The sequence below is a fragment of the Hylobates moloch genome, unplaced genomic scaffold (assembly GCF_009828535.3).
Source record: "Hylobates moloch isolate HMO894 unplaced genomic scaffold, HMol_V3 SCAFFOLD_4, whole genome shotgun sequence".
NCBI lineage: Eukaryota > Metazoa > Chordata > Mammalia > Primates > Hylobatidae > Hylobates > Hylobates moloch.
Window position 1 is genome coordinate 37,816,137 of NW_026652279.1, and position 25,788 is coordinate 37,841,924.

At 42.5% G+C, this 25,788-nt stretch overlaps 1 protein-coding gene across 2 annotated transcripts in view; it reads left to right on the forward strand.

Moving 5' to 3' along the window:
* Positions 1-25,788, forward strand: part of CCDC14 (coiled-coil domain containing 14) — a 122,189-nt gene that overhangs the window by 56,106 nt on the left and 40,295 nt on the right. The window contains exon 14 of one of the 2 annotated variants that reach the window (XM_058437417.1): positions 4,819-4,837. The exons of the other annotated variant lie outside the window; for it this stretch is intronic. The gene's annotated coding sequence lies outside the window, so the exon portion shown is untranslated. Of the gene's footprint in view, positions 1-4,818; positions 4,838-25,788 lie in introns of those variants that run through there. 2 annotated transcript variants of the gene reach the window in all.

Consider the following 25,788-nt stretch of genomic DNA (forward strand, 5'->3'; position numbering starts at 1 on the left):
CAGCTACAGACTTTTACAGAGGAGACTCCCGTTAACAGATTTATGTTGAAGAAAATCATTCTATCAGTGTGGATTAGAGGGACAAGACTGATGACAGGAAGCCCAGTTGGAAGGCTGCCACAATAGCCTAAGGGGCAGGTAAGGCAAGTGGTAGTGAGAACTGGGGAGGAGAGGAATTTGCCATCTGCATAGGTAGGAAATCCCATGGGCAACTGATGAGGCAAAGGGAATGCAGAAAGACCCAGGTTTCTGGCCAGGACTGCTGGATGGGTGTCAGTGTCATTAACCTGGGAGCCAGGAGGCTGGGCAGGTTTCCTGGGGATGAGGGGAAGAGGGCAATATTGGACATGAATTCCAGGTGAAGAAGTCCAAAAGCTGAGTACTCAGAAGAAATGGACTAGAGATTTACATTTGGGGATCATTGGTGGTATCTGAAACCATGTGAGGGCGTGAGATGGGTTAGGAAGCATGCAGAGCTAGGGTGGAGTACTCAAGGCTTAGTTCATGTTCTCGTATACCAACAGCAGTTATCAAAGACAATTTAAGCTAGCAGATGAATGCTTTCTACAACAGAACTAAGAACCTCTGATAAGTTTTTAATTCAGAAGCTAAACTGATTAAACAATAAACATCTTAAAGTCAGAAAAGCTAATAAATAAGCTCTTTCCATTTATACTTCTACTCAAGTACTACTTGTTAAAATAACTTCTGACTTTATTAATAAACAATTATAAACATGAATGCAAAAACTAGATGAAAATGTACTGTTGTCCCGGCATGATGGGTCAGGCCTGTAATCCCAGAACTTTGGGAGGCCAAGGAGGGCAGATCACTTGAGGTCAGGAGTTTGAGACCAGCCTGACCAACATGAGGAAACCCAATCTCTACCAAACAAACAAACAAACAAACAAACAAAACAACCTACAAAAATTAGCGGGGCATGGTGGCAGGCACCTGTAATCCCAGCTACTCAGGAGGCTGAGGCATGAGAATCGCTTGAACCCAGGAGGTGGAGGCTACAGTGAGCCAAGATTGTGCCGCTGCACTCTAGTCTGGGTGACAGAGCAAGACCCTGTCTCAAAGAAAAAGAAAATGTACTGGGTTATTCACAAATGCTGGATTCAAACTTAAGTTTTTCACTTCACACCTGTTTAGGATTCATCAGGTGTAGATAATCCGAACCACCATCTCAATCCTCCACTCACCTATAGGTTCCCTTGGATTGCACCATCTCTCCAGCTGCCACTCATCATGTCTGCCTTGGCTGGGACCATGGGTCACAGCTCACAGTCTCTCCAACCTGGCACTGAATGAAGACTGCACAGATAGAGGTTACCAAAAAAGAGGCAATGCAGAATAATGGAAAGAATTTTAGCCTACCAGGGGCCAGAGAACTGAGTTTGGCATGGCACGATTAAGTAATTGGTACTCCACAGAAAAGTACTCACCATTTGTGAAACAATTATTCCGTGTCAAACACTCTGCTGATATGCTTTGCAATGTGCCCTCTTGTGCAACCCTCACAACAACCTTATGAAATGGATGGGGTTTATTTATCTCATTTGTATCTGTTTTTTAACAATTAGGAAATTCAGCTCCAGAAGAAATTAAGTCACTTGTGCAAGGTCACATAGCTAGTTGTTTGGTTTTTTTTTTTTTTTTTTTTTGAGACGGAGTCTTGCTCTGTCGCCCAGGCTGGAGTGCAGTGGCACAATCTCGGCTCACTGAAAGCTCCGCCTCCCAGGTTCACGCTATTCTCCTGCCTCAGCCTCTCCGAGTAGCTGGGACTACAGGTGCCCGCCACCACGCCCGGCTAATTTTTTTGTATTTTTAGTAGAGACGGGGTTTCACCGTGGTCTCGATCTCCTGACCTCGTGATCCGCCCGCCTCGGCCTCCCAAAGTGCTGGGATTACTAGCGTGAGCCACCGTGCCCGGCCCACATAGCTAGTTAATAACAAAGCTTCAGTGACTCAGATGTTAACACTAAACTATAGTCCCTCCACACAATTTGAGGTAGAAATGCACAACTTATCCTCTACCTTTTTCTTTGTCTTTTGCAAAACAAGGGATTTTTCATAGATGATATCATCTGGCTATAGATGCTCATTATGTAGGAAATTGAGTTTATAGACTTTGTATACATCAGAGGACTTACATATAAAATATCTCCAGGTTTACTTTATACAGTAGATAGATTTCTCAGCCATGATTTGTATGTGCTCATTTTGTCTGTAAACGTGGCCTTTGCTGTGCTGGGTTTTCAAATCCCTTCCCTCCCCTCTGCCCAGATCACCTATTGTTTCTAAGATAAACCTCTACAGTGTGTTTAGAATGGAGGTATAGGGCTCTTGAAGGTAGCAAACGGAGAACCTATAGGTTTATAAAAGTAGAATATGAAGGAAGATGACAGATAGAATGTAAAATAATAGAATGTAATCCCAAGTTTATATTTGTTTATGTTGTCATTTCTATTCTTTCAGACTTTTTAAAACTGTAGATTTAAATGCTCTGCAAAGTCTTACACAAAAGCCCAACACAGTACATGAACTACAGAAAAGCAGAACTGCTCTGAACAAGGAAGAGGTGGGAGATCTGAGTCCTGGCCCCAGCACCCACTTCATCAACTTCAGTCACCTCCTTGGAATCTGGGGTTCTGCAGCTTGAAATAATCAATTTGGATTTTAAACTTATTTGTAACATAATAATAATAATCATAGGAACTTTAAAATAATATTTTGTACTAAATTTTAGAATTATTATAATAAGTGATCTAACGAAACAGTCTTTTCCTGAAAGATGCCCAGTAAATTCTCAATAAAAGTTACTTAGGGGATTACAGGGTGTGGCTGTGGGGAAGATGATAGATACATTTTATTTTCTACCTTCTATACTGTTTGTTTTCTTTCCCTTTTTCTTGCAATTAACATTTATATTTTTATGGTTAAAATATTAATTTAAACTTTTTTCAGATTTTGGAATTACATTCTCATTAGTGGCTTTGTAACAAGAGAGACTCAGGTTGAAATCCCAATGCCATCACTTACCAGCTGTATGATTTTATCTCCTCTTAAATGCAGGTGGGAGGTGGGGAGTAATTATAGAATTTTGGGGTGCTGATCTAAAGTGATAACAATTGTAAAGACTTAGTACTTGGGGATGTAATACATTTTCCCTGCTCCTGCCCACATGACTTTTCTGTACGTTAAATCGCTATTATCTTATGTATTATCCTTATATAACAGGAAAAGTTAACCTTTGGTTAATACATAAGATAATAAGATTTAAAGAATAATACATAAGATAACAGGATTTAAAGTACAGAAAATCAGTGTACAGTGAATATTTATAGGAACAAATCTACAAATCATATTTTAAAGTTTGGTATGTCTGTATTTTCATATGTTAATACTACTGATCAAGGAACTGATCTTTTTTAAAAAATATTTTAACCCCCTCCCACCCCCACCAGTCTCTAGTAGCTACCATTCTACTATCTGCTTCTGTTGAGTTCAACTTTTAAAGATTCTACATGTGAGTGAGATCGTGTGATATTTGTTTTTCTGTGCCTGGCTTATTTCATGTAACATAATGTCCTCTAGGTTCACCCATGTTGTTGCAAATGAAGGATTTTCTTCTTTTTGAGGTTGAATAGTTTTCTGTTGCGTGTCTATATATACCATGTCTTAGTCTGTTTCTGTTGCTTATAATAGAATACCTAAAACTGGGTAATTTATAAATAAAAGGTATTCATTTATTATAGTGTAGAAGCTGAGAAGTCCAAGGTTAAGGGGCCTCATCTGGTGAAAGGCTTCTTGCTGGTGAGGTCTCAGTAGAGTCCCAGGGCAGTCTGGGGTATCGCATGGCAAGGGGGCTGAGCGTGCTAGTCCTCTTCTTATAAAGCCACCACTCTCATGATAACCCATTAATCCATTAACCCATTAGTCTATTAATCCATGACCCAAACACTTCTTAAAGACCGCATCTCTCAACACTGCCACATTGGCGGTTAAATTTCAACATGAGTTTTGGAAAGGACAGATATTCAAACCGTAGCAACACATTTTATTTATTCATTTATTTGCTGTTGTACACTCAGGTTGATTCTGTATCTTGGCTATTGTGAATAATGCTGCAATGAGCATGGGAATGCAGCTATCTCTTCAACATAGTGATTTCATTTCTTTTGAATATATACACAGAAGTGGAACTGCTGGATCATATAGTAATTCTACTTTTAGTTTTTTGAAGGGCCTCCAAACTGTTTTCTGTAATGCTGTACCAATTTACATTCCCACCAACAGTGTATAAGCTTTCCCTTTTCTCCACAAGAGAGTAATCTCTAAACAAATAATTAGCCTTTAGAACAGAAGAGCAAACTGAAGCACAGTTGTCTAATATGCAAATTGTTTTGTTTGCTGGGGGTTTTACCTAGGCCGTCAGTAGTTCTTAACTCTGGTTCCACATCAGAATTACTGGGGAAACAAAACAAAAAAATTATTCCCCAGGCTTCATCCTAGACTAACTGAATCAATTTCTGGGGGTAAGACCCAGGCATACATGTTTTGTTTTGTTTTGTTTTGTTTTGTTTTGTTTAAAGCTCTGCAAGCAAGTACATTGTGCAGCTAGACTTGAGAACCAGCAGGCTTTTAGCCTCAGCCCACCAATGCTGATCTAGGTAGATTTAGTACATTCACGAGCTAAGGTGAGCTAATATATTATTCAACACCCATGTAAGACTAATAAATTGTGACATCTTACTGTCTTTTCCTTCCCTTTCCTTCTCCTTTGGCTTATTTATTTATTTATTTTTAAACAAGGACCAAGCAGTGACGGGGGCCAAGCCAGAGAAGGGATCCAGAGACAGGATGGAAGTGCAGCGGATGTGCATAGACGGATGGGAGATCCAGGCTTGCAGAATAAACTTTTTGCAAAGGTAGTAAAAATAAACGGGCACCCCCTCCCCAACAAGCCAAGGAAGATTTTCTACAACTAATGTCACTTTGGGGCAGTGGGGGCTAACTTACATTGTTTCAAGAGGCCTAAGGAAACAGACAATTTCTCACTGAAGGAAATTTATTTTGTCTTGACACACCAGACATCATGTGCTAGGTTTGTGTGTTTGGACCATGGTCTTCTTCAGGTATTTGTGCAGATCCTCTTTGTCTCTAGTCACTAGCCAGAGTTTAGGGGAGCTAGTACAATCTAGCCCCCATTAACTCTTGAAACTGACCAGCTCGGGCTCCTTTTTAGAACGAGACTCCAAACTAAGGAGAAATTTTTAGAAGTGGAATAAAATGTACATAATAGGAAATGATACAAACCAACTTGCAAAAATCAGTTGTATTTATGTATGTTAGCAATAAATAATCTGAAAAAGAAATTAAGAAAACAATTCAGTTTTCAGTAGCATCAAAAAGGATAAAATACTTAGGAATAAATTTAACCAAGGAGGTGAAAGACTTGTACACTGAAAACTATAAAGTATTGCTAAAAAGAAATTAAAGAAGACATAAATAAATGAAAGACATTCTGTGTTTATGCATTGGAAGACAATAGTGTTATAATGACAATATTACCCAAAGTGATCTACAGATTCAATGCAATGCCTATTAAAATCCCAATGTTTTTGCAGAAATAAAAGGAACCCATTCTAAAACCCATATGGAACCTCAGAAAGCCCCCAATAGCTAAAACAATCTTGAAAAAGAACAACAAAATTGAAGGTTTCATACTTCCTGATTTCAAAACTTACTACAAAACTACAGTAATCAAAACAGTGGGGTACTAGCATAAGGACAGACATATGGGCCAATGGAATGGAATGGAGAGTCCAGAAATAAACCCTTGCATTATATGGTCAGCCTATTTTCAATGAGGTTTGAAATCAATGGGTAAACAACAGTCTTTTCAACAAATGGTGGTGGAAAAACTGGATATCCACATGCAGAAGAATAAAGTTGGATCCTTACCTTATACCATATACAAACATTAACTCAAGATGGATGAAAGACCTAAATTTAAGAGCTAAACTGTAAAACTCTTAGAAGAAAACATAGGGAAAATTTTTATGAAATATTGGATTTAGCAATCGTTTCTTCGGTATGACATCAATAACATAGACAACAAAGCAACCTACAGAATGAGAGAAAGTATTTGCTAATCATATATCTAGAAAAGGATTAATAGTCAGAATATGTAAATTTAATAACAAAACAACCCAATTTTAAAATGGGAAAAGGAATTCAATAGACATTTCTCCAAAGAAGATACTCAAAAACAATGCTCCACAATTTTAGTCATCAGGGTAATGCAAATCAAAATTACAATGGAATACCACTTTATACCTGCTAAGTTTACTATTATCAAAAAATAGAAAATAATATATATTAATGAGAATGTGGAAAAACTGGAACCCTTGTGCATTGCTGGTGAGAATGTAAAATGGTACAGCCATCAAAACAGTTTAGTGGTTTCTCAAAAAAGTTAAAAAATAGACGTTATATGACTCAGTAATTTCATTCCTAGGTATGTTTTATTTTTAAAAGAATTGAAAATGGTCATTCAAACAATACTCATATGCCAATATTCATATTATGCATTATTCATAATAGCCAAAATGTAAAAACAACCCAAATGTCCATTAACAGAAGAATGGATAAACAAAATACAGCCGGGCATGGTGGCTCACGCCTATAATCCCAGCACTTTGGGAGGCTGAGGCGGGCGGATCACGAGGTCAGGAGATCGAGACCATCCTGGCTAACATGGTGAAACCCCGTCTCCACTAAAAATACAAAAAATTAGCTGGGCGAGGTGGCAGGCGCCTGTAGTCCCAGCTACGCGGGAGGCTGAGGCAGGAGAATGGCGTGAACCCTGGGGGGCAGAGCCTGCAGTGAGCCGAGATCGCGCCACTGCACTCCAACCTGGGTGAAAGAGCGAGACTCCGTCTCAAAAAAAAAAAGAATGGATAAACAAAATAATGCTAGATATGAATATTACTCAGCTATAAAAAAATGAAATGTTGATATATTCTACCTGGATAAACCTTGAAAACATTATGCTGAATGAAATAAGACAGACACAAAAGGACATATATTATATGATTACACTTATATAGGGTGCCTAGAATAGGCAAAATGATAGAGACAGAAAGTAGAATAAAAGTTACCAGGTGTTGGAAGGAAGAGGAAATGGGAGATATTGCTTAATGTGTACAAAGTTTCTGTTTGGGATTATGACAAAGGTCTGGAAATAGATAGTTACACAATATGGTGAATGTACTTAATGATACTAAATTGTATACTTTAAAAATGGTTCAAATTGGCTGGGCACAGTGGCTCACACCTGTAATACCAGGTCTTTGGGAGGCCAAGGTGGGTGGATCACAAGGTCAGGTGATTGAGACCATCCTGGCTAACATGGTGAAACCCCATCTCTACTAAAAATACAAAAAATTAGCCAGGTGTTGTGTCACACACCTGTAGTCCCAGCTACTCGGGAGGCTGAGGCAGGAGAATCACTTGAAACTGGGAGGCAGAGGTTACAATCAGCTGAGATGGCACCATTGCACTCCAGCCTGGGCAACAGAGCAAGACTCTGTCTCAAAAAAAAAAAAAAAAAAAGGTTACAATGATAAATTTGGGGTTATGTATATTTTGCTACAATAAAAAAGTGAAAAAATTAACATGACAGGGAAGAGTTGTGAAATGGTTTGAATTTGTGTCCCCACCCAAATCTCATGTCAAATTGGAGGAGGGGGCTGGTGGAAGGTGATTGGATCATGGGGGTGGATTTCCCCTGTGCTGTTCTTGTGAAAGTTTAGCAAATTTGCAGCCTGACCATATGGTAGTAAAGAAAAACCCATTTTCTGGACAGAAAGTCAAGCTGGCTGCAGAAATTTGCATAAGTGGAGCCAAATATTACTATTCAAGACAATGGAGAAAATGTCTCCAGGGCATTTCAGAGACCTTCACTGTAGCCCCTCCTATCACAGGCCTGGAGGCCTAGGAGGGGAAAATGTTTCATGGGCCAGACCTAGGGCCAGCTGCTCTGTGCAGCCTCAGGACATGGCACCCTGCGTCCCAGCTTCAGCTGTGACTAAAAGGGGCCAAGATACAGCTCAGACCATTGCTTCAGAGGGTGCAACCCCCAAGCCTTGGCAGCTTCCATGTGGTGTTGGGCCTGGGGGTGAACAGAAAGCAAGAGTTGAGTTTTTGGGAACTGATATGGTTTCGCTCTATGTCCTCACCCAAATCTCATCTTATAGCTTCCATAATTCTCATATGTTGTGGGAGGGACCCAGTGGGAGATGACCGAATCATGGGGGTGGGTCTTTCCTGTGCTTTTCTCATGATAGTTAGTGGGTCTCACAAGAGCTGATGGTTTTAAAAATGGGAGTTTTTCTGCACAAGCTCTCTCTTTGCCTGCTGCCATCCATGTAAGATGTGATTTGCTCCTCTTTGCCTTCCACCATGATTTTGAGGCCTCCCCAGCCATGAGTAACTGTAAGTCCATTAAAACCTCTGTTTCTTCCCAGTCTTCGGTATGTTTTTATTAGCATTGTGAAAATGGACTAATACAGTAAATTGGTAACAGTAGAGTGTGGTGCTGCTGAAAAGATACCTGAAAATGTGGAAGCAACTTTGGAACTGGGTAACAGGCAGAGGTTGGAACAGTTTGGAGGGCTCAGAAGAAGACAGGAAAATGTGGGAAAGTTTGGAACTCCCTAGAAACTTGTTGAATGGCTTTGACAAAAATGCTGATAATAACATGGACAATGAAATCCAGGCTGAGGTGGTCTCAGATGGAGATGAGGAACTTGTTGGGAACTGGAGCAAAGGTGACTCTTGTTATGTTTTATCAAAGAGACTGACAGCATTTTACCACTGCCCTAGAGATTTGTGGAACTTTGAACTTGAGATAGATGATTTAGGGTATCTGGCAGAAGAAATTTCTAAGCAGCAAAGCATTCAAGAGGTGACTTAGGTGCTGTTAAAGGCATTCAGTTTTATAAGGGAGGCAGAGCATAAAAGTTCAGAAAATTTGCAGCCTGACAATGCGATAGAAGAGAAAATCCCATTTTCTGAGGAGAAATTCAAGCCTGCTGCAGAAATTTGCATAAGTAACAGGAGCGGAATGTTAATCCCCATGACAATGGGGAAAATGTCTCCAGGCCATGTCTGAGACCTTTGTGGCAGCCCTTCCCATCACAGGCCAGGAGGCCTAGGAGGAAAAAGTGGTTTCATGGACCAGGCCCAGGATCCCTGTGCTGTGTGCAGGCTGGGGATTAGGTGCCCTGTGTCCCAGCTGCTCCAGCTGAGGCTAAAAGGGGCCAATATAGAGCTTGGGCTGTGTCTTCAGAGGGTGCAAGCCCCAAGCCTTGGCAGCTTCCACATGGTGTTGAGCCTGCAGGTACACAGAAGTCAAGAATTTAGGTTTGGAAACCTCCACTTAGATTTCAGAGAAGGTATGGAAATGCCTGGATGCCCAGGCAGAAGTTTGCTGCAGGGTCAGGGAAGTCATGGAGAACTCTGCTAGGGCAGTGCAGGAGGGAAATGTGAGGTCAGAGCCCCGAAGCAGAGTCCCTACTGGGGCACTGCCTAGTGGAGCTGTGAGAAGAGGGCCACTGTCCTCCAGACCCCAGAATCGTAGATCCACTGACAGCTTGCACCATTCACCTGGAAAACCACAGACACTCAATGCCAGCCCATGAAAGCAGCCAAGAGGAAGGCTACATCCTGCAAAGCCACAGCAGCAGAGCTGCCCAAGACCATGAGAACCCACCTCTCGCATCAGTGTGACCTGGATGTGAAACATGGAGTCAAAGGAGGTCATTTTGGAGCTTTAAGATTTGACTGCCCTGCTGGATTTCAGATTTGCATAGGGCCTGTAGCCCCTTTATTTTGGCCAATTTCTCCCATTTAGAATGGCTGTATTTACCCAATGCCTGTACTTTCATTGTATCTAGGAAGTAATTAACTTGCTTTTGATTTTACAGGTTTATAGGTGGAAGGGACTTGCCTTGTCTCAGATGAGACTTTGGACTGTGGACTTTTGAGTTAATGCTGAAACGATTTAAGACTTTGGTGGACTATTGGGAAGGCATGATTGGTTTTGAAATGTGAGGACATGAAATTTGGGAGAGGCCGGGACAGAATAATATGGTTTGGCTCTGTGTCCCCACCCAAATCTCATCTTGTAGCTCCCATAATTCCCATGTGTTGTGGGAGGGACCTGGTGGGAGATGATTGAGTCATGGGGTTGGGTCCTTCCTGTGCTGTTCTCATGATAGTGAATGGGTCTCACAAGATCTGATGGTTTTAAAAACGGGAGTTTCTCTGCACAAGCCCTCCCTCTGCCTGCTGCCATTCATGTAAGATGTGACTTGCTCCTCCTTGACTTCCACCATGATTGTGAGGCCTCCTCAGCCACGTGAAATTGTAAGTCCATTAAACCTCTTTTTCTTCCCAGTCTCATGTATGTCTTCATCAGCAGCTTGAAAATGGACTAATACATGAACCTCCACCTAGATTTCAGAGGATGTATGGAAATGCCTGGGTGTCCAGGCAGAAGTCTGCTGCAGGGGCAGAGGCCTTATGGAGAACCTCCACTAGGGCAGTGTGGAGGGGAAATGTGGAGTTGGAGCCCCCACACAGAGTCCCCACTGTGGCACTGCCTAGTGGAGCTGTGAGAAGAGGGCCACTATCCTTCAGACCCCAGAATGGTAGATCCACTGACAGTTTGCACAGTGCACCTGGAAAAGCTGCAGGCACTCAATGCCAGCCTGTGAAAGCAGCCACAGGGGCTATACCCTGCAGACCCTCTGGGGTGGAGCTGCCCAAGGACTTGGAAGCACATCCTTGCATCAGCATGACCTGGATGTGAGACATGAATTCAAAAGAGATGATTTTAGAGCTTTAAGATTTAATGACTTCCCTGCTGAGTTTTGGATTTGCATGAGGCCTGTAGCCCCTTTGTTTTGGTCAATTTCTCCCTTTTTTTTTGAGATTGTGTCTCCCTCTGTTGCCCAGACAGGAGTGCAGTATCACAATCTTGGCTTACTGCAGCCTCTGCCTCCTGAATTCAAGTCATCCTCCTGCCTCAGCCTCCAAGTAGCTGGGATTACAGGCACACACCACCACACTAGACTAATTTTAAAAATATTTTTAGTAGAGACAGGGTTTCACCATGTTGCCCAGGCTGGTCTTAAACTCCTGACCTCAAGTAATCCACCTGCCTTGGCCTCCCAAATTGTTGGGATTTCAGGCATAAGCCACCGCACTTGGCCGCAATTTCTCCCTTTTGGAATGGGAGCATTTACCCAATGCCTATATCCCCATTGCATCTTGGAAGTAACTAAGTTGTTTTTGATTTTACAGGTTCATAGGCAGAAGGGATTTATTTGTCTCAGATGAGACTTTGGACTGTGGATTTTTGAGTTAATGTTGAAATGAGTTAAGATTGGGAGACTGTTGAGAATGGATAATTGTATTTTGCAATGTGAGCAGGACACGAAATTTGAGAGGGGCCGGGGTGGAATTATATGATTTAGATTTGTGTCCCCACCCAAATCTCATGTTGAATTGGAGGAGGGGCCTGGTGAGAAGTGATTAAATCATGGATCATGGGGGTGGATTTCCCCCTTGCTGTTCTCATGATAGTGAGTGAGTTCTCACAAGATCTGATAGTTTAAAAGTGTATGGCACTTCCCCCTGCACTCTCTCTCTCCTGCCACTATATGAAGAAAGCGCTTGGTTCCCCTTCACCTTCTGCTATGATTGTAAGTTTCCTGAGGCCCCATAGTCATCCTTCCTGTTAAGCCTGAGGAACTGTCAGTCAATTAAATCTCTTTTCTTCATAAATTACCCAGTTTCAGGTAGCTCTTTATAGCAGTGTGAAAACTGACTAATACAAGTTGAAAGAAAAAGAAGAGCCAGATAAAAGTGAGTAAGGGAAACAGAGCCAGGAAATCTCAGAAGTCCAGCCACCATATATATTTTTAGACACTACTCAGAAACAACAAAGGGGAAAGCTTTGTGAAGTTTGAAAAACTGTCTGGACCAATCTCCTTTTAAAAGTTCAAGAAAACAAAATTCATGTAAAAATGATCAACAAAAAAAATACTAAGGTCAACTCTCATGTAAAGTTACTACAACGAAGTGAATAAAGATCATAATAACCTCCAGCAAGATATTCTCAAAAAAAATTAAAGCTATAATGTCCTAGAAAAGCTAATACACACTGAGTGACATAAAACATGAAAGAACAACATACATCAGAATTAGAGAAACTCAGAAATTGGAACAGAACTCACAGAAGAATTAAACATTTTATTTTATTTTTTTATTTTTTTTAGAATTAAACATTTTAAAAAGGATTTGAGAAATAAAGATTGACCTATAAGGAACACAAGAACACATAAATATGACTAATAAACAAAAAACAAAAATACTAGAGCTTCTTGGAGAAATGGCTGATTCCAGGTTTGAGGCAGCAAATGTACAGATGTGCCTGGAACATCTTGTCATATCAGATAGCAAGGAAGCTATCAAAGACTTCTAGGGTCTCTCACTAGAGAGAGAGAGAGAAAAAAAAAAAAAGACTACTAGAATCTTATCAAAAGGAGCCAGGAGCCATATTGAAGAAGAAGCTCCTACTGGCCAAAGATGGGACAATTTGAGCTCTAATTTAGTAGATGGAAACCTATCAAATATATTTAAATGCATGAATTTATAATGATATTAAAGAAATCTAAGAATGACAGAGAATCAATTCATTATCTTGAAAACTGGGTACATTTTTTTTTAAAAAGCAGGTATTCATCGTGCCTTTCCTACCTCAGGGTAATCAAATAGTAGATGAGAGGTAGCATCTCCTTAACCACTTATTGAACTAATAAATGAAAACAAAATTATTAGAATGTCATGATTTTGCAAACTAATTAATTAATGAATCTAGGAATTGAGCATGGACAGCTGCTAACCTCAAAAAACAGCAAACACCAGACATCATGATCATGTACCTTTTGATGAAAAGAACACACAACCATCTATACCCTTACAAAAGACATCAGTCTGAGGAAGACCCTGGATCAGCTGCCAACTTGCTGTCAATATAGAGGACAGAGAAACATGCTGAATTACCTCATGAATGTGCAACCCCCAGACTCTGGAAAACCTCACAGATCAAGGGCTTAAGTTATTTAACAAATAATTGTAAGGAAAAGACTTACAAGGCAAATAAAGTTAAAAAAAAAAAAAAGAGTAGGGGGAGGGGTAAGGTGCACCCTTGGAAGATACCAAGAAAAACAAAAGCAACACAAGTGACTGCATGAAAGTCAGGTTAGTGGTTACTTTTGGGAGGAGGGAGAAAGGGGGTTGTCATTGAGGTAGGGCACATGGAGAGGCTTCTGGGGTGGCTGGCAGAGTTCTATTTCTTGATCCAGGTGGTGATTACAAGGATGTTCCCTTTATAATAATTTACTAGTTTATAGATTTGTTTTTTTATGGTTTTCTGTATTTATGTTTTATTTTACAATTAAAAAAATTTGAAAAAACACTCAACCTGCAGTAAACAGTTTTTTTAAAAAAAACAAAAGAAGGTCCAAGTGAAGAGATCAGAAGCTATAAAATATTTCATATTGGGTGCAAACTAAATATAAAGCAAGCCAAAACCAGAAACACCTCCTCCCTCCCCCTTTTTGTAATTTAAAGAACTTTGTAAGTATCTTCCAAACCAATGAGAGATTCTTAACACACACAAACGGAGTATGTCAGAGGAAGCGTGGGGCTGAGTTGCACCACTGGAGGATGTCTAAAAAAAAACTACATAGACAACCTTCCAGCACTAAAACTTTAGCCCCATGGTTCCGCTGACATCTTCATTTTACAGATTAGAAAACTGAGGCCCAGAGACAGCCAGTGTCCCATGGACGCTCACAAAGCTAGCATCAGCCGCCGGCCTAAGGCCTAGGTCTCCCAGTCTGGCACTAAGACACGCACCAAGACAGTACCAGCCCGCTGACCGCCGCGTGCGAGGAGTAACTGGCGCGGTGCAGGGTAAGTGCGAGGGGGCCCCCGGGTCTGGCGCTAGGTTTGGCTGCGGATTCTCCGCTCCCGACTCCGAGGCAGAAGGCGGGTGGGCGTGGCGGGAAGGGCAGCAGGTCCACTCCTCGAGCGCTATGCAAATGTCATGCAAATCAGCGCATGGGGGCTGGAGCCGGTGGTTTGAGTCCTGACCCGGTAGCGCCGCTCCCTCACTCGCTCTCCCCAGCGCGCGTCCGCTCTCCGCTCTCCCACTTGCTCTCTCTGTCGCCTGTTCGCTCACCCCCGCCCCGCCCTGCCCAGTCCCGGACGCGCCTCGCGGGCTCCTCGCGCCGCCAGGTCGGCAGCAGGGCGCTGAGCTAGCTGGGAGCCCGCGCTGTGCGCCTGCGGCCGGGGCGCCCCGCCAAGCGCCGGTGCCCTGGCTCCCGGGCCGCCTTCGCCGCGCGGGTGAGTGAGCCCGCCGCACGCTTTTGTCCAGGCGCGGGCCCTGGAAGTCAAGGCTCCGAGGGTGGGAGTTCTGGGTGGGGGCTGGGACCCCCACCGTCTGTGCCCCCCGACTCCCCTGGTGGAGAGGGGCCCCGGGGTGCGGCGAGGAGTCGGGGGCGTAAGGAGACGACCCCAGTGACGCCAGGCTGCACGAGTTTTCTTTTGGGGAGATGAAGTGCTTGGGGACAGTGATGCGGTTGCCTCTCTAGGAATCATCCGAAGGGGGTGCCTTTGATTTGAGGGGCGGAGGAGAAGCGGACCCTTCTCCCAGCTCCCAGACCCTCGCTAGAGGACTCGGTGACGGCCTCTGGGAAGAGGGTGCCACGTGAAGGTCCTTCCAGCCCAAATGTGATTCCGGGAAGGTAGGGCGGGGAAGGCGGCCCGCGAGGGCCAGACCTGGCCATCCCAGGCGAAGCTGGGGCGCGGGCTTTGCAGACTTGTTCCTACTCCATACTCCTCACTTAAGCTCCTTGCCTCGCTCTGCCTCCTTCGCGTTAACTGGGGTCCCACTGTTGAGGGACCTTGTTCGCCGATGATTGCGGTTGGAAAGTTTTGGATAAACTTCTCAGGAGATATGAGCTGTCAATAGTTGAGGTAGACCCCTTCCTGGAACTTACGGAACTAAAAAACCCTTCAAGACCCAAAAGACTGAATTTCTAGGAGTGGCATTGCAGATGAGAAGATGGGCTAATGGGGAAATGGTTTCTAGGATTTTTTTTAGATTGTGGTGTGTGTTGGGGTGTGGGGCACTTTCTATTTCATAGCCAGAAGGAGAAGACCCAGCTCTACTAGAGTCTAGAGGGAGTAAAATTAGCTGTTGTGATTCAGGGAGCTAAGTGGGTGTAGGGAAACACCTGGGCAGTGGGCGTGATGCCAGACCTCAGGCCCTTGGTTTTTACCATCCCTCCTCTCCCCAGGTGTAAAGACCAGAGTATATGCAATGACCCTCCCACCCCACAGCCTTTGAGAGCCTGCCCTGGAGCTGCATCCCCCTTCCAAGAGAGGCTGTGTTCTTCTCCACCTGAATGGAATCCTTTTTGTCAAAATGCACTTATCAATAAATTATTTCCAGATGGTGGGCTTAGAAGGCCCATTTAGGGAACCCCACCCACAATTCAAAGAATCAGGAATCAACAATGCAAGTCTCTGGGAAAAGTGTAGGTGCATCTGGTGACTTTATTAGGTTCCTACAAGGCATTTAGGGTTCTAATAGAACTATCTGTTTTCTTTTCTCTTAAATTCTTGACCTTCTCTCTTCTGTGATTCTCTTAGTCTCTTCCCCGCCTGCACACTGTGGGACTGTGGAGGATGATGCTGCTGGCACCACAGTGCTCTAGGGCAGCATGGAATTTTCCTTCCTGCCCAGAATGAGGCACGAGCCTTGAGTCTGGGAGGAACCTGAGCAGTTGGTCCTGGGTCTGGAGTGGTTGGACTCTGGATGTTGGATTGGGTAGTGGGTACTCTGGGGACATGCACAAGAGCTTTTTTGCCAAGATGTACAGGTCTATCCCATTGTTCACTGATGATACAAAGGATGCTGGACCTCATATGCAGCTAAGCATGAGCTTGGAGAACCACTCCACTGTGGGGAAGCATTTATGCTGGTTTATCTCCCATGTTCAGTTTCTTTTGTGTAATAACTGGCTAGCTGAGGAGAAGGGTAGCTGCAGCCTTGTAGATGTTTCCTTGTCTTATTTTTATTTTTATTTTTTATTTTGAGACAGGGTCTGGCTCCGTTGCCCAGGCTGGAGTACAGTGGCATGATCTCGGTTCACTGCAGCCTTGACCTACCAGGCTCAAGGAATCCTCCACCTCAGCCTCCTGAGTAGCAGGGACTACAGGTGTGTGCCACCACACCTGGCTAGTTTTTTGGATTTTTTGTAGAGACAGGGTCCCACCATGTTGTCCAGACTAGTCTAATGGGCTCAAGTGATCGCCCACCTCTGCCTCCCAAAGTGCTGGGTTACAGGCATGAGCCACTGCACCCAGCCGGAGTAGTTGCTGTTTGTGTGAGGTTTGCTCACCCATTCATCAGGGGCTGCTTCCCCAGGGGCCAGATCTTAGAGAACATATACAGAGCAGACTAGGCCTTGAACATTCCTAGTCTAACTGGTAAGGCCAGGAGGCCCCACCTGCTGCCTCAACATGGTAGACAGACAGCTACAGTCACTGCAGAGTAGGGGCTCCTGGCTGGCAGGTGTTGGGGTGGAATCTGCTGAGAAGGCTTGTCAGAGAAGGAGGTGACCCAGATGGTGCAGAGGGGAGAGGCCTTTGAGTTCCAAGGGTGGGGAAAGATTCTGGGTCTCTGGCTAGGGCCTCAGAGGCATAGATTGTGAATGCACTGGGGTCACCATGTACTCAGTGTCTTTGAGAATGACCCCTTGCTTTTATCCTCAAAATATAAGATGAGCCTAGAGTTTGAAACACAACTAGTTGGCTTGTCTGTCTTTTAGGAAGTTCATAAGGTGGGGTGGGGGTTTCAGAATGCAGCCTTGCTTGGGGATTTGGGTACAGTGTCCCATGAGTATGGGGAGTCTTAGTATCTTTCTGAGAACAATACTTCTTGGGAGTCTGGAAATATAAGCCTACTTGGAAGCCCAGCTGCACCTCTCACAGCTCAAACCAACCCACACAGGGTGGGAGATTGTTCATTCTTAAAAGCTTCCTGTCTTGTCTTTTCAGCAAATGTAGTAAAATTTAGAAACAGCACTTAAAAAGTATCCTTTCCCAACAAAAGACAACGTCCTCGCTCAACTTGGCCAACAGACGGTGTATGCAGAGGAACATGAGGCAGGGCCATTTGCATGGAAAATGTCCATGTGGATGCTCAGGCCTGAGCGGGGTCTACTGGGAGGCCTGAGTGCTCAGAATCAAGGAACCACCCAGCAGTGAGCCAGAGTGGGACAGAGCGATGTCACTGTGATGAGCTCCCATGCCATGTGACTTCTGTCTCTTCCCTGTGCTCCCCCAGCCTCCTGCCTTACAAGCAGGCAGATGTGGCTGTCGGGGGCAGCAGTGCCCATACAAGCCACACCCCTCTCCCACCTGTGCCGTTCTGCAGATGGATTCTCTTTATTCTTTCTTGAGTTTTGGCTGCACACTTTTCCATTCGTTTGATGCCAACAGGTTGAGCAAATGCATTCCCCTCACAAACTCAAGGTGGGTGGACCTCCGTATTTGCACTGCAGGCCAGCAGGTGCATCCCTCCTCCTTGTAGCATGCACCTGGTGTGTGAGGGCTGCAGCCCCCATGACATTTACTATGACAGCCAGCCCAGTCTGCTGGGGCAGGAGGAGAGCCAGCAAAAGTTGCTGCCTCATGAGCTGGAAGGTAAGGCTGTGTTTCCAGATGCTCCCACCACCTTCTTTTCCCTGCCCTCCTGCTCACTGTACTTCAGTGTCTGAGGGTGAATGGGCACCCCACTAGGGAACTGTGGAAATTTTTGTGTAGATCCGGCTTCTCAGATTTTCCACGTTGTCCCCATCCCCCCCTCTGTTGGTACTTCCTTGCCCCCCTTCCACCCTCCGCTCCTCTCCTTTCCTGGGTCCTCAGTGCAGAGCCCTCTGGAGACAGAAAGCCCCTTTGGAGACAAAAGAAAAGGGATGAGGAGAGGATTTCCTTTTCTTTCAGACCTGCTTCTTGATTTTTTCCCCTGGCTCTGGGAGCTCAGATCTGATGCTAATTTGTTAATCCAGGACCTTATGGGTTATTTCTCATAATCTCTGGGGGAACCAAACACCTGCAACTTGGGGCTTTTATAGTTGAGAATGCTGTTTACCTTTCTTGTTTTCAGAGATGAGGATTTCTGATGTATAGTAGGTCTCATTCAGGTTTCTGGCAGGAGGAGGCAGCCAGGCAGGATGTGGTCTTTGGTGTTAAACTTGGGTTCAGTTCCATCCCGTTCACTTACTGGCTGGGTGTTCTTGGGCGTGGGTTTTAACCTCTGTGAGCTGACTTGAGTTTTGTCATCTGACAATTAGGGCGGTTATAAAAATTAAATGAATATAGGAATATAAATAGGCACAAAACAAAGAATAGCTTTTATTATATATACCGTGCAGTGTTCTCCAGGTCTATAGAATGACTTGTAAATCAACCAGCAGACACTAATGATGTCTACTTTCTATCGAGCTCTGTAGAGGATTATAAAACAAAGGTAATGTGAGCCAGGCACGGTGGCTCACGCCTGTAATCCCAGCACTTTGGGAGGCCAAGGCAGGCAGATCACAAGGTGAGGAGACCGAGACCATCCTGACTAACACGGTGAAATCCCATCTCTACTAAAAATACAAAAAATTAGCTGGGTGTGGTGGTGGGCGTCTGTAGTCCCAGCTACTCTGGAGGTTGAGGCAGGAGAATGGTGTGAACCCAGGAGGCGGAGCTTGCAGTGAGCTGAGATGGCGCCACTGCACTCCAGCCCGGGCGACAGTGCGAGACCCCGTCTCAAAAAAAAAAAGGTAATGTGCCTATGCTAAGAGACTCTGGGTGGGCAGCAAGAGAGCTAACACATATGAGGTAATTCGAAAACAGAGACAACATGCAATTTCCAAGTTTCATTAAGAGAATTAAAGGATGACAAGAAATTCAGGGTCTAGAGTGATGTGGGAAGGCCTCAAAGATGGAGACGAGGAAGGGAGAGTGAGCATTTGCCAGGAGAGAGGAAGGCAGGAACATTTGGCTCCGGTGTCTGAAGGCTGTCAGCTCCTTCTTTGCTGGGCCCTGGCACAACACCTTTGACCCTGTGGTGTGCTCCCAAACATGCAGGTGTGCTTGTCCTGAGGTTTATTTTGGGGGTGGTTTTCATTCTGGCCTTATTTTCCCTCTGCTGCCAATAATATTTCTGAAACATCTGAAATTGTTTTATTTTATACTCGATCAAAAATATTGAGGCAGTTGGGTGGCCAGAGTGAAAGCCCAGAGGCCCGTAGAAGACTTTTGGGTTTCTGGGGCTTTGTGTTGTCTTTTCATGCCTCATATATTGTAGCTCACTTCCTAGTTCTGGAATCACAGGGTGTTAGGACTAAGGGTCAAGTCCACTTGATCTTTGCATTGGACTGAAGAGGAAACTCTGGCCTAAGACGCCAAGTGGTGGCTGGGTACGGTGGTTCACGCCTGTAATCCCAGCACTTTGGGAGGCCAAGGCGGGTGGATCATCTGAGGTCAGGAGTTCAGGACCAGCCCGACCAACGTGGTGAAACCCCATCTCCACTAAAAATCCCAAAATTATCCAGGTGTGATGGCAGGCCCCTGTAATCCCAGCTACTCAGGCGGCTGGGGCAAGAGAATCACTTGAACCCAGGAGCAGAGGTTGCAGTGAGCTGAGATCACACCACTGCACTCCAGCCTAGGCAACAAGAGCAAGACTCTGTCTAAAAAAAAAAAAAAAAAAAAAAAAAAAAATTCAAGTAGTAGAGCCAGCATCAGCCAGAGTTCTCCTCATCACTGTCTACCCTGGTGGAGGATAGTGATGGCACAGGAAGGTGAACGGCCTGACATAGGCAGGAAAAATGGATACATTTGTTCCCTCATCTGCCCCACCTGCTTCTCTAGAGTCCTTGAAGGCTGTCCTCTTTAGTCTGAGGGTCCTGTGGGGAGCAGGAATGAATGCCCTTCCTTTATCTGGCCTGTGATCACTGCCATCTGTCTGCTTCAGGGCCCCTGGATACCGAGTGCTATTCCTCTTTCCTGGGGTCAGACTACATGGAATGTTATCTGAGGCTGTGGGAAACACCAGGAAGATGCCCCGGGTTTGGGGGCTAGCTCCAGCATTGTCTCCTGCTATGTGATGTGGTATCTCCAGGTCTCAGATTGTCCACCTTTAAATGGACAGAGAAGCCCTTCTCTACTCATCTGATGAGGCTGTAGGCAGATGAACACGTGCTCGGCAACCTGTGCTTGTGATGCGGTCGTAAGGGTAGTGTCCTGCTAGGCACTGTGCTCCTGGAGGTCACCGGCTGTAGTTCATCTTGTATCCTTACTCATAGCCTGGTGCCTGACACACCACAGGTGCTCAGTACATCTGGGTAGAAGGACTGGCTAATGGGGTAAATGGAGGTGCTCAGAGAAGATTCTAAGGGATTTGCTGTTTGCCACTCCATGAGAAGGCACTTTCCACTCATTCACCTCACTTCTTCAGTTATGTCTTCTATAGGGCTAGGTATACTTCATTCTAACTTTTCTCCTGAGCTTTATGCATCTTTCCAGCTAAGTACTGAGTCCATTCATAGAACATGACTCAAGCAGATGTATTCCTAACCTTCCCCATTATCCAAGTTAAATTTCCATTTGGTATTTTCCTATTAGTGTCAACAGGGTGATCATTTTCGTAATCACTTGGTTGCTAATCTTGTGGAAACAAGTATGTTCACGAGGAAGCAGCAGGTGGTTTTAGAACATGCCTGGAAGAACACGGTTCTTACCTTGCAACCTGCCTCTGATTACTACCAAAAGCTCCTGCCTTTCCAGTAGTCACTCATGGTGTACATGATACAATCAACGCAGTTGCTACTGATGTTACCCAATAGTATGTTTTAGGGAGTTATCAGGCTTCTTGTTGCAATTGGGCAGGTACCTAGGGGGCTCAGCTCCTCCCCTGTGGGCCTGCTGATTATCCCAGGCAGAGAAACACTTGGTTTTACTTCGATACTACTATTTTCTCCTGACCAGACCGTACTAGCTCACACTTGGAGTATTAACTGTGGCGTCTCTGTAGCCCAAATGCATCATACACTTGATTGCTTTGTTGATCTAAAACATAGTCTGACTGTGTCACCACCTTCAGAAACCCCCGGTGGCTCCGTTTCACACGGAACAGCCTTAAGCTGTTCACAGGCCTCTATAATCTGACCTCAAAGCCCAGTCTCACAGCAGCCACCCCCACACTCCTTGATCCCACTACAACCAGACTTCTTGTCTCAGCCCAATTTATACTTTCCTGTGTCTCTGAGTGTGACTGTAAGTTCATCCTCACCTGGAATATTCTTCACTTGTCTCTTTGATTGACAGGTTCTTCTATCCTTAAATATTTGTTCAGGGAATGAGTTAAGTTCCTAATAACTGTCAGATACTGCCCCTAGAGGCTGCTTCTGACCTTTTCAGCCCCAACTTCTCTAGAAATAAGTCCCTGTAAAATTCTTTTTACAGAGACAAGTCAAATTATCATGGTATGTTTTTATCATTTGTTTAATTTTTCTCATGCTAAAATTTTATATCTGTAACTATACTGAAAAAATATCAAGGGAAGAACATGTTAATGCCTCTGTTTCCTCTTAGCAGTGGTTCCAAAACTGGCTGATAACAAAATCTCTTTGGGAACCTTGTTTGAAAAATAATCTATGGCTCCCCAGTCCCAGCCCAGACTACCTTGGCGGGGTCAGGGAATCTCTGGTTTAACAAAGCTTTTCAGGTGTTTCTGATATCAACCTGATTTGATTTTTTGCTATGTAATTATTTCTATTATTTCTTTGATTTGTGTATTAGGAAGGATTCTTCAAAATTAACAGAAACCAATTCAGGCCAACTGAAGAGAAAAAAATAAAGGTAATAGCATGATAAAAGATAGATTCTCGTATTTTCTTTATTCCAAATTATAGGCACTAAGATTCGTATCACTTTATAGTTTCTCGGGAAAAAGCACTTCCTTTCATATAGACAATTTTAGAAAAGTTTCTAAATTACAATATACCTTTATTTTTGAAATTGCATACCAGTTTCTTCATCATTATAATCAAAATATAAAGATCCTTCTGAACTATGATAATGTGATAACTGATATAATCTATCAGAGTTACATATGATTTCAGGGTGAAATGCTGTTTTTCATAATCTGTGTTCATGATTTTTGAATGTTGATGCATTCTTGCATTCCTGGAATAAACACTTAGTCATAATGTATAGTTTTTTTAAAAAAATACCCTAGTGACTTTGATTTTCTAATATTTTATTTTGGTTTTTTACATCTATAGTCCTAAGTGAGATTGAACTATTAATTGTCTTTGCTTCCCTTGGCCAGTTTTGTATGTGCCCACAATTTTGACATTTTTGGCACCTTTAGGATTGACAGAATAAGTCTGAGGAATATTAAAGTCTACCAGAGTTTTATCTACATATTCTTCAGATTAAATTTTGAGTTCTGGCTTTTCTGTAAGTAATATTGCTAAAAGTTAGATATGTTTTTCTAAAAGCTAACTGGAAGCTTTGAAAAAAATAAATATTCAGTATCTACCTGATCATCTGTTGCACATAAATCAGTCACACCAACTTTTCCTAGCTTCGGTGTATTCTGGTCTGGTAAATTTGGCAGTTTCTACTGCCTTTTGATTCCGTTGTTTGACAAATGATCAGCATTTTCCCAGGTACACAATAACTTTTCTTTTCAATGCTGCATCATAATAGGTTTTTTTGAAGACTCTTTTTCTTTCTCATGTAAAAAAGTAGATATAATTTATATACAGTAAAATTCACCTGTTTTAATGTACAATTCTGAACAATTAGTACACAATTATGAGGAAGTTCAGTTCTGAATTTTGACAAATGTATATATAGTCATATAGGCACCATCACAATTGAGATACAGAAGAGCTCCATCACCTCCCAGAATTGCCGTGTGAGCTTTTGTTGTCTGCTCTTCTACCACCTGCAGACCTTGGCAGTTACTGATCTGCTTTCTCTCCCTGTGTTCTTTCCTATCTCAGAATGTCATAAATGGAGTCATGGTTTGTAGGCTTTTTAGTGTGCCTGCTTTCACTTAGCGTTAATGTGTTCGAGATTCATCCATGGTGGTGGGTATATCAATAGGTCATTTGCTTTTGTTGCTGAGTATTATTGTAAAGACGTATCACCATGTGTTTACCTATTCCCCAGTTGAAGGACATTTGGGCTGTTTCCAGTTTGAGGTGATAATGAACAATTCGCTATCAATATTTGTGAACAGATTTTTGTGTGAACATAGATTTCATTTCACTTGGGTAAATATCTAGGATTGGGGTTTCTGGGAGGTATGGTAAATGTAATAGAATACCAAACTGTTTTCCAAAGTGGCTATACCATTTTGCATTCCTGGTAGTAATATATGAGGGTTATACTTTCCACATCTTTGTCAGTACTTGGTATTGTCAGATTTTAAAAATTTTAGACATTCTAATAGGTATAGTTTTATCTTATTGTGTTTTTAATTTGAATTTCCTTAGTGACTACTGATGTTGAACATCTTTGTACTTATTTGCCAAACATATATTGTCTTTGGTGAAGTATCTGTTTAAGTCTTTTGCCCAAGTTTTATTGGATTGTTTTTTTCCTTATGATTTAGATTTGAGAGCTCTTTATATATTCTGGACATTAATCTTTTATCGGGTACATGTTTGGCAAATATTTTCTTGCCATCTGTAGCTTGTCTTCTCATTCTCTTTAACAATGCCTGTTACTGCATAGCAGAAGTCTTTAATTGTGATGAAATTCAATTTATCAATTTTAAAAAATGTGTTATGCTTTTGCTGTTGTATCTAAGAAATACTGACCTAATGTGGAGTCATTAAGATTTTCTCCAGTGCTTTCTTCAAGACGTTTTACAGTTTTAGGTTGTATATTTAGTTCTGATCCATTTTAAGTTAATTTTTATACATGATGTAAGGTATAGATAGAGATTCTATTGTGCGTATGAATGTCCAATTGTGCTAGCACCACAGTGAAAAGATTATCCTTCTCTAATTGAATTGTCTTTGTACCTTTGTTGAAAATCAGTTGAGCATGTATGTGTGGTCTATTCTGAGTATTCTGTCCCATTGATTTATGTGTTTATTCCTTCAACAATACCACACTGTATTGATTATTGTAGCTTTATTGTAAGTTTTGAAGTAAAGAAATTTGAGCCCTTCAACTTAGTTCTTTCTTTTCAAAATAGTTTTGGCTATTACAGATTTTTTGGCCTGACATATAAATTTTAGAATCATCTTGTTGGCGTCTGCATAAATTCCTGATGGCAGTCTGTTGGTATTGCATTGAATCTATAAATCAGTTTGGAGAGAATTGACATCTTAACAATGTTGGGTTTTTGAGTACCTAAATAAACTATATTTCTCCATTTAGGTCATCTTTGATTTCCTTATCAATATTTTATAGTTTTTAGCATATAAATATTGAACATATTTTGTCATGTTTATAGCTATGTATTTCATGTTTTGGTGCAATTTTTAATGGTACTTTTAGTAAAATTCTGTTTTCCAATTGTTCATTGCTAGTATTTATAACTACAATTGATTTAGTATTTTAATGGATTTTTTAAAAATTTAAATCAGAATAAAGTACAGCAAAATACGTACTTGCAGAGTTTGAAAATCTAATGTGATTAGTAGCTAGCTAAATCTAATGTGTAACTTAAACAATTTAAAAGGCTGGGATATAGAATCAATTTTCAGCCCTCATCAGCTCTTAACTATTTCCCTGAGCTTTTTAATTATTTTTAAGCAATTGATTTTTGTTTGTTGACCTTATATCTTTTAACTTTTCTAAACTGACTTATTAGTTCTAGTAGCTTTTTTTTCTAGATTCTTTGAGATTTTCATCATAGATAATCATGTCATCTCTGAATAAAGACAGTTTTATTTATTCAATTCCAATTTCTTTGCCTTTATTTTTCTTGCTTTATTGTGCTGGTTAGGATTTCCAGTATAATGTTAAACAGGAGTGGTGAAAACAGACATCATTGCCTTATTTCCAATCTTAGGAGGCAGGCGTTGAGTCTTATATTATCTTGTATGATATTAGTCATAGGTTTTTTGTAGATACTTTTTATCAGGTTGAGGAAGTTTCCTTCTAGTTTGCTTAGATTGTCTTTACCGTGAATGAATAATGATTTGTTCAAGTGCTTTTTATGGATCTGTTGAGATGATCATATTTTTTCTTTTGTCCATGAGTTGGCAAACTTTTTCACAAAGGGCAGTGTGAGAAAAATAAATATATATTTGGTCTTTATTTTCAGTTTCTGGCATAGAGCTTCTAAAACCCTGAGAATTTCCTGAGTGAGAGTGGTGAGAAGAATGTCTTTGGTTATTCATAATAAGTGCCTTTCAACCATACCTGAGTTTATGCTGGTGAGGTGACACTTGGTGAACCCCTATATAGCTTCAGGATGGGGGCTGATTGTCAGAGGAACCAACCATGTAATTAGAAGGTTGGAATTTTCAGCACACCCTGCCCCAACATCTAGGGAGGGGAGAAGGGCTGAACACCGAGCAAATCACTAATGGCCAGTGATTTAATCAA